Below are 10,212 nucleotides of genomic sequence, written 5' to 3'. Positions count from 1 at the left end.
TAGATCATAGCAAGCAGCAAAGCCAGACTTCAATTTTAAAAGCGAGGGCATAGGGGAGAGTGCAGAGTCAGCACTTCTTAAATAAGAAGTTCTTGTTGTACTAATTCATTTACAGCAGTATCTTCCTTTGACACAGCAAATTTGCATCGCTGAATCCTGATCACAGAGACACAAAATTTTTTATTGGAGTCGGAAATAGCCTGCATGCAGGTGCTGTGGAAGCACTGCACCACCCGCCCTCCTCTGCACCCAGACAAGGGCACGCTGCAGTTGGCACTAAGTTAGCTGAGCAGGCTTTACTCCTCTGTGTGCTTTTATCCCATCCCATTATGATTCCCTGGTTCCAGTTTGCCCAAGTTGCTTCCCAGCACCAGCGGCTGCGATTGCTGCCCACGGCCCTAGGGAGCACGACAGGCTGCTAAGCACCACGCAAGGGCTGCACAGGGCATGTGGGCTGAGCGGTGAATACTGGATATACATCCTCTATTCTGCCTGCCCACACCTGCATCTCAACTGTTTAGGATGCTGGGGATATCCCACGCACCATTGTATGTCTGTCTATTGCCATTAACACAGCTGCCATTAGGTATTATATTAAATTTTTTTCAAATCATTCTTCTAGCCTCACAATTCCCATAGTTCCCATAAGTATTTTAAATTTAGGAAAAGTCAGCTGTCCTTTGAAAAAAATCACTGAAAACACCACAGAAAGACAGTGGCAAGTGGCCTACCCCACGTACCCTAGTCAAATGGTGGCACAGTTCTGTGGGACCCAGCGATACTCCCAGTTTGCACAAGGAGTAGAATCATATTAGGCAGCTACAACCCCACCTGCCAGGGTTTGAGCAGAGAGCAGAAGGAGGGAACTTAGGCTTTGAAAGCCAAAACTCTCATAGCCTAAAATTAGCCTTGTTCTGGGTTTACAGGAACGACCTCCTAAACTGTGAGGGCTGTGCCCAACTCACAGACTGGATCCAGCTGCAGGGAACAGGAGATGTGTGGGGAAATAAGTCTCTCCCCCTGGACATCAATCCCACTGTAGGACAAGTGGTGGGAAAGGCTTGAAATGGACCTAACAGGGGGGCACTTTTCCAACCTGAATCTTCACCTGGGAAAGCGCTGCTATTTAGGAACGGGATTTAGGTCTTACAACATCAATGTGACCGAAGCAGATGCTCAAGTGAATCCTTAAAACTAACCCCACCACAGAGACTGCTGTATGAATTCCTAAACATTTTCCACTCGAATAATCAGAAGATCACACATTTTCTAAATGTTGCACAAGTTGGCTAGTAGCTTGATTTTCAAATTTTGGGGCAAAGATCTATGTTATCATCAACAAAATCCCAAAGTATTAAAGAGCATTTTTCACACTTTCATTCTTATTCACTGATTTCCTATTTAATAGAGAACATCAACTGGCGTTTATTTTCAGCCAAATGCTGAAATATTGCCTTTTAAAAAATTTTTTTTTGTTTACAGAAGGAAAATCAAGTCACAACTGTTTGTTTGATGGGACTTACAATAGGGCAACATGATGTTCTCAGATCAGGCCATCCCACTTATCCTGCTGGACTTTGGCACATCAGTGTGATCCCAAACCAACCTAGAACACTGCTGCATTTTGACTGCCCCCATCAGATTTTCTGGTAGCAAACCTGAGATTTTCATGTGGAAAATTTAAGTTTGCTCAGAAATTTCCTTTTCCTTCAATAAGAAAACCCCAAACCAATCTGCTCTACTCATTATGTACAATGCAGAAGAGTCAGCACATGACCAAAGGAGACCCAGTGTGCATCCATTCTTCATTGAGTCTTTAAAAAATATTACTGTATTAGCAGCAGTTTTCTGTGCTCATATCTGTCTTCCCCAATGCTGCCTGCCTAATGTGTTAAGAGCACTTCCTGCCACAGTGGTTGGCTAAAATCCCTGCAGGACAACCAGAAACACTTCAGCCACATAGACACAGGGCAGGCAAGAAGCAAAGATGCCATCAGATAGGAGGAGGTGACAGACACATGCTGAGAACTGGCCAGAGCACCATGGCCAAAAGGCAGGGGACAAAGCAATGCTTCCTCACAACCGAGAAGGATGAGCAGAGGCTCTTACACCTCCTAAAACACCAGCAACAGAGGAAACAGCAGCTACCTTACAGTCCAAAGCCCAGCTTCTCCCAGCCACCCAGCACACAGCAGCAACACATTAATTTTTTATATATATATATATCTCCAAGAATGACCTGGGAACTATAATAAAAGTAACTACATAATTATACTTCACTACTACTTTTGTTGGATTTGCTCTGTAATTACAAAGTAGTTGCTAAGGAAAACCAACCCATTGGTTTTGCCATGAACAATTAATGCAGGTTACCAACATGATGGTTATGTAGGGCCAGTGCTAACATTGGCACTCAACTGTGTTATTCATCTATCGGTTGTGGCTCCCCAATAATGAGTGCTCTGCCTCACATTACACATCCACAAGCATGAGAAACAAATTGCATCAAAACCCCAACTGTGCTACTGAAAGGAAAACACATGGAGCAGATACCCGTCATGTTTTACGGTTCCTTTCCCTTGACTTCTGTTTTTGGTGGAGGGGCAGAGCTGGCTCTCCTCTTGGTCTGCAGAGCAGGTTTGTGGATGAGTTCCTCTGCCACCCATGGGTCTCATGTACACCTTGTTTTCCCCATCCCTTGGATGTGGTTTTCCTATCGCTGCTCCTCTCCAGCCACTGCCTGATGTGGAGCTGCAATGATCCTGGGTGTTACAAGAGCTGAAGCAAGAGTCCACTGACAGTAGTAATACCTTTGGTATTACCTTTTAAGCAGCAGGATTTAATCCATGGCACGTTTACCTTTACACCATAGACCCCAGCCTTAATAGCTCTCCATGTCACTTTTTCATCATTGTGTCTCATGCCACTGCCCAACTGGCTGCTGACAGGTTCGGTGCCCCATCCAAATCCCTCTTCATCTAACTTACTTATGTGGTAAATAAACAGCTGCCTTTGTGGGGGCATCTCTTTGTCATGGGACTGTCTGCCTTGGTGATGTCTTCCATCTGACCCACCCATCTCTGATCTACAGAAAACACAAACCATGGTTATTTAGAACACTAGAAATAATGGGGTAGCTCATGGGTCACTTGCCCCTCATTTGTGGCACATAAAACACAGGCATAATTCCCTTAGCATTCACATTGGTTCTGCTATTGCATGTCAAAAACACCATCAGGAAATCATATTTAACACTGTGTTATTTTTTCTCACACTAGGAGAAAGGCAAAAAATAGTGACAATGGATTTTGTGAAATCTTAAACATATTTAAAACAGGGCTAGAAACTACAGCAGGAGGATCAGCCCTTTCTACTCTTTCCCAGCATGTCTGGTGTGGGGATTCCACCTTCTCACACCAAGGCAGTCATCACAGCAAGAAGCATGGTCATGAGGCCAGGGACAAAGAGGTAGTTGAGTATAGGAGCACCAGGGCCAGTGGTGGTCCCTGGAGAACTGGTTTGGCACTGGTGAGAAACCAAAATCAGTCCGTGGCCCCAGTCAGCCCAGAGCACAGGAAACATTTTTTCCTTCAGGAGGTTTCTCTTCCACCCCACTCAAGGACATAGGAATAGGAGCAATATTTACATTGTATCTCATATCCTGGGTTATAAAAGCACAACTAAGGACTCCAAAATTGTAGGCTCCTTCTTAAAATTACAGACTCCTTGGTGCCAGTGTTCGGAGTGGTTGTCCATCATTCTTGCCTGGAAAAGTAGCTGCGCTCCCCTGCCTCTTCCTGCTTTCTCCATTCTGGGAGATGCTAATGCCCATACCAATAGGGTTACATACCCAAAACACTCAGCAAGGCTGGATCCTAATGAGAAACAATGGGTAAATGCTGGTGGTGGGACACCTGCACTGTCTTACAGTGGAAGGAACAGGCGAGGGGTTCTGATCCCAGCACAGGAGCAGCGTGGACTTGTTTCTGCCATCTTATTCCTCCCTGGCTGTGACTGGTGTTGGTAACGAGGAGCATCATGGATGAAGGTCCCCAGGGATCTGCAGCCTTGGGAATGTCTGTAGAGAAGAGCCTTCCCCCGGCCCAGTTTGTATGCAGGGGCAGAGGACATGCAGATCTCTCCTCCAATCTGTATTCAGTATGTGCCTTTTAAAAATGATGGCTGCAAGAGAAACAGATTAAAATAATTGTAGTACCAGGATCTGCCTGCACTAAACTGTAGTCCTGCAAGTGAACCTTAGCCAGCTGTAGCTGAAACTTCTTGGCCCTTAAAAACAAAGCAAGACTCATTAGTCTAAATTAGATGCATCAGCCAGACATTTAGGCTTCATATCATTAAGAGGTACTAAAGGCAGCCTGCAGCCATCCTCCACCCAAACCTCCTTCATGTCCTACCTTGATGCTGGTATGAATGATGGCTCCACACTCTTGCCTGTCTTTCCCACCTGTGCAAGCATTTTCACGAGCATGATAAAAAGTTTTGTGCAATTCAATTCTGGACCATTTTATTTCAAGTCTGAAAAAAAAGTCAAAGCAAAAGGGATCTTCAGGTATTAAAATAACACTTTTTGCGACAGCTGAGGCAGCTTCTGGCCATCAATGCTTTCTGCCCTGCCACAGAGATGTCGCGTCCTCTGAGCCACCAAGCAGAGGGCACCTACCCCAAAGACACCCCACAACCATGACAGTGCTCCAAAGCCGTGTTCCCCTATTTCAGGTTAGAATTACTGATTTAACTGTATGTCATAAATGATTCTTCAACCTTCAGTCTTCATTTTCAGCATCCCCACAGTTTTCGTTTCCTTTCTCCATCACATATTCATCGGATGCTGTACAAACAAGTGTAGATTTAAAGTGTCCCCATAACATTTTACTTATTCTGTGACTTCATAATAAAAAGAGCACTGAATAGAAAGGCTAGAGTTCAATTTCTGGGCTCTGTTGCCATTTGCAAGCTGCACTCTCCCACAGCTCCTTGCTTGAAATACAGCCACCCATTCAGCTTTATGTTAGCTCTGGAGCAATAAAACTGCACTTTGCCAGAGGAATTTTAAATCGTTCTACACCAATGAAATGGTTTAATAAACAAATTTTAAAACTTAAAAAGTGAGGGTCAAAGTGAAACTTTTGGATTTTACCAAGTGGGTCTGCAAATTCTCCATCTTTATAAAGAAAATTTTCGTTTGCTTTCAGAAGTGAAAAGGGACTTTTTTTGGATGAAGATTTTTATTTGATTTGCCAAAAGGCCCCAGAAATATAAAACTTGGTGAACAAGAATTAAATTTAAAAAATCTACCTTAAATGGACATCTCCATCATATCGATGCATTTAATGATTTAGACTACAGGAACCTATAACCCAAACTCTATTCCCTGGGCCAGGCCCATACGGGATAGCTGGGCAGCTCTTGGGAGCACTCACTGTGGCTGAAGGGCAGCAGGATGCACCCTCTGATCGGCACCAAGGGGAATAACATCAGGTCTGTGCATCTTGCTGGGCAGAGGAGGTTTATTATTTGAAAGGTGTCACAGTGTAATGCGCAGGGCATGGAGGGGGCATCTCCCATGTCCTGTTGCATGTGGCTTGGCACTTCTCTGCCAGGTGCCTGTTTTTCTCTGTGTTTTCTTTGTCTGCCTTGGATCGAGACTCCCTGGAGAAGAGCCCACTTCTGTGCAGTGCAAAGCACTGCAGAGGCCTGCCTGCACCTGGGTTTCTAGGAGTGAAATTAAGCAATTACAAATTGTTACTCTCATTTTTTGGCAATTTCATGCCGAAGTTCTGTTTTTCTTCAAAGCTAAAGGTCAATGATTCATTCAAAACTTACATTTTCCCTAAAATTATGGGCTGGGGAAATAATGCAGAGGCAGTGAGCCCAATTCCGCCCTCTGTTGTACCTTTGTAAACCTGAAATAGCTCACTCCATTTGCACCAGATCTCTGCCTTCTGATTTCTTCTGGTCTTTTCCAGGGCTGTTACAGGGGCTGCAGCTGCAGCACTGGCTTTCTATGGACTCAGGTCCTCCTAAGGACCCATGCATGCATTGCCCCGCCACTTTGACTGAACTGGACACCACAGCCTGGAAGCATCTGCTCTGGAATTCAAAGTTACCTCAAGTCCTTTCAATGGGATTGATAATGTATCAGATGATGCACTGATTTAAATCCCCTGGGTGAAGGTGTTGTGGACATGGCTACCTGTGAGAGACCACATATGTTTTAGCAGAGTACAAATTTTACAGTTTGTTATGGTCACTGCTGTGTTTTTATTATTAATGTGTCTTGAAAAATAAGATGTTTAGCTAAGCTTACTAATTCCTTGAAACGCAAATCATTTAAGCTGTCTAACCTTGTTCAGGATAATTATTTCTATCCATTATCCATCATGCTAAAAAATGACAGCTCTGGGACAATGAGGCTTTTCAAGCAAATGTTTTAAGACAGTGTTTTAGGTTGTAGGCACTGGCAAATGTTAATTAAATTGGATAAACAATGACTCAGAGTAGCTGTGCTATACTGGAAAGAAAGATGGAAGGTAATGGGGAAAGGAATTTGGCAGCTCAAAGGTTGAAGCAGCTTTTTTGGAACCAAGAATCTGTCCCTTGAGCAAGTACCTTGCCTGAATGCAACAGGATCAAAAGAAATTGTGTCTCCTTACTTTTACACCTCCAGACAGCATTTGCGTGGGTTTGCCTAGTACATATCTGCCAGGGCACATGGTGCGCTCTACCTGCCCAAGGCGTCCTCCAAAACTATCTGCCAGCCTTGGCCACACAATCTCAGGAGGACCATCATCCTCTGTCAGCATCCCCTTCCTGGTTAGGCCCCTGGTTAGGGCCAGTTCTGAAACTGCTGATCCAGGCTGACTGTTGAATCATCCCATTTGGTGGAAGTTGTCCACTGCACTGAATTAAGCAGTTATAAGAGCAAGGCTCCAAAAGTGACCTCCAGGTCTGGAAATGCATCTTCCGGTAATTCCTGTGCCATAGCTCTCCTTAATATTACTTATTAATAATTAATGTAACAGTTCTTATCTTCTTGTGCAACTGCTCCTACAGTGTGCAGTAACATTTTGAAAATCAAAGCACTGCAAAGAGATTTCTTACTGAGGACTCATTGCACTAAAGATCCCAAGTCAAGTACATGGTTTTGAGTTTTTCCATCTACCCAAAGAGAGGAGGCTCAGGATAAGATCATCATCTTTGCTGTGAAAGCGAGCAGCTTGCTGATGTGCAGGGGTTTCTGGTATTCCAGGCTGACCCTCTCTTAGGTCCTGCAGGGCGGTGGGGATCTCCCTTAGTAAGAGTTTTGGAAAGGATTTGGTATGCTTCCGCACCTATGGAGTTGGTATAAGGAGGCAAATCCATGAGTGTGGCAGGGATGCACAAGTATAGGAGTGGGATGAAGGGAAGAGAGAAGAAAAACACACACCACTCTTAAAACAACTTAAATTGTGTTAAAGGAGTATATGGGCCATGTAGATAAGTTTATAAACTTTGTTCTTTTACATCTTTTAGCTCGCGACCAAAACATATGTTTGTTCCAGAGGTCTGCCTTTTGTCCCCAGGTGTAGCAGGAGCTGACTGATATCTCTGCTCTGCTGGTTCAATGACCATCATCTGCCTGTGACAGTAGGCATGCCTGGTGCTTACAGGGAATAACCAACACCAACCCTTGCTGTGGCTGGGGAGCAAAGGCTTTAGGAGTGAGTAACGAGCCATTGGTGAGTAAGCCAGCCAGCTACAGCTCTCCTGAATGAAACCCAGAAACTGCTCAACTGTTCCAATTCCTGCACATCTCAGGTCATCTTCCTTCAAGCATTCAGCTGACTCGCATTTCTTTCTGGAAACAGCAGTACTGCAGTTCCTTACCATGCACAGTCCCTGATGGAGGACCCGTGGTGCCCTCGCCCTTGACATCCCTCTGATTCAGCCAAGCATTGGGTTTTATACTATGGAGGTACTGATCTGTCCGAACTTTTTTCACCTCCTCTGATCATTTCAGCTCCTTGGGGACACACACCTCCATGCCACTGTCCAACTGATTAGTTGCTTCACTGCCTGCATTCTGCAGTTCTTCAGTGATGGGTTCCCATCTGACATCTTATGACAACTGATTAGTAAAGTAGGCCACGAGTTTAAGAAATATGTAATTTGGGCAACACTTACTATTAACTGTTTGCATGCCCTTTTTGTTTGGTTGTTTGTTTTAAAGGAATTGTTACCCTTCAATGTAAACACCAAAGGATGAGACTGGCAGTTTTACAAAGCAAGATGCAGTAAATCTTAAGATCCTTTCAATAACAAGCCCTGAAGAGGTAATAAGGGGATATATGTCCTTTCTGCAACACTATATATTACAGAAGTCTAGATACCAATGAAACATCCAAAATTACTAGTCTGTCCTGTTGTCTTGGGCCAGAACCGTACGTAAGCTAATTAATTAATTAGAATTAAGTCAAAACACCCTGTCTTCACCCCAGGTTCCCCCTGCCAACAAAGCAGAAAAGAAACAATAAATAAAACTTGAAGGTTTAAATGCGATGAACACTACTCTCCAGGTTAAAAGGCTGTCAGCAAGCTACAGCACCACAGCAGTTAAATGTCGTTGAAGATTTGACTGCCTTTGGTCTGGGATTTGCTCTCACTTGAGTGCTGGTCAAACCAATCTTTCCAAAACACTGACTTCTGAACTTTTGCCAGAGGTGCTTCTCTCCGGTGACCAGGCAGGCGACATGTTAAACCTGTCAGTTCAGAATAAGCAGAAAAGTGTGCACTCACTGTGGGGAGGGCATTTAAAGGCACAGGGTTTCTTTTGGTGGGTAAGATGGAGGGCTTGCCTCTGTACCAGAAGGCTTACAAACATCTGGGGAGAGCGCTGAGACCCCATTGCTAGCAGGATGGTACACGTCCCACGGGGGTGGAGAGAGCTACCCCAGTTCAAAATCTGTCCTTTCTAAAAGACAGAGCTCTGCTCTTGCAGGATGATGTACAATCCAGTTTTAGGGAAAGATGAAAGATAAAGGGGGAGAAAGAATAAAAAACTAAGTTTCTACCAAAGGGAAATGAGAGACAGAACCTTACGTATTTTGTGTTCATACACAGGCCACCGCTGGCTAAGGATGTCAGGTAATTTCTGACCTAAGCCACTCTCGACTGCATATTCAGCCCTTCTGCTAATTTTGAGGACACTGTAATCACCAGTAATACAGACTGTGATCACATTACTGCAGTGGCTACGCCAGAGTTTTATAAGAGACGAGCAGTGAACAGGAGCCACCAATGATCCTGATTTTAACACCACAGTTTGGAGGAAGAGTCACAAACAACTAGTGCTCCTCTTGAGCAAAACAGTCACAGTGTAATATAGGAAAGGAGTGTTTATTTGCTCCTTCAAACAGACAACAGTACAACCACCCCTGGAGAAGTCCCCTCTACATACATTAGTAAACTGAGGTCTATCATCAACCTCTGATTCCTGATCAGGATAATTAGACTGCCCTAACTGGGAAGCTGAATGCTCGTTTTGCTGTGACCTATGGTCTAGCCTAGCACAAACTGGACTCACACCAGACCCAGAGCTGAAATGGCTCTGCTGCCACCAACCTGAGATTTCCACCCCCCTCCATCAATGTAGAGGAAGATGATCCACTCTCATCCTTCCAGGTCTCTCAGCATTTATACGCACCACTTACAACACCACTGCCATTTCACCTGCAAGAAGCAGCGTGAGTCTAGAGCAAACTCTGAGCCTGGGGTATCATATTGGCCAAGACATATCTCCAGCTCTTTCAATGTTTATATACAACTGAGGGTAAGTGGTCTCAGTGCTGGCAAGGCACAGAAAACAAACATCTCTATTTTTCACCATACACAATCATGCCAATACCAAGATGAGGTCCCAATGCTGAGTCAACATAAGCTGAGAGATACACAACAGGTAGGTGAAACTGAACTCAAGTGAGACCAGAGACATCAGTACACAAAAGAGAATTTGGAAGTGTTCGTGGTTAAAGTACAAATTAACAACTGAGCTTCTAGCTAAATAAATAGGAGAAGAATCCACAAGTATATTCAGCTCTCTCACAGAAGCAATTATCACTTCCAACCATCCCCAGCTGGCTGAGAGACTGCATCCCATCCTGGCAAATAGTGACCTGGCCTTAGTTTTTCACACCTTGGTCACTTGGCTGTATT

This window comes from Phalacrocorax carbo, chromosome 6 (assembly GCF_963921805.1).
Source record: "Phalacrocorax carbo chromosome 6, bPhaCar2.1, whole genome shotgun sequence".
Taxonomy (NCBI): domain Eukaryota; kingdom Metazoa; phylum Chordata; class Aves; order Suliformes; family Phalacrocoracidae; genus Phalacrocorax; species Phalacrocorax carbo.
The sequence above is the reverse complement of the archived record's forward strand: the minus strand, read 5'-3'. Positions refer to the sequence as shown.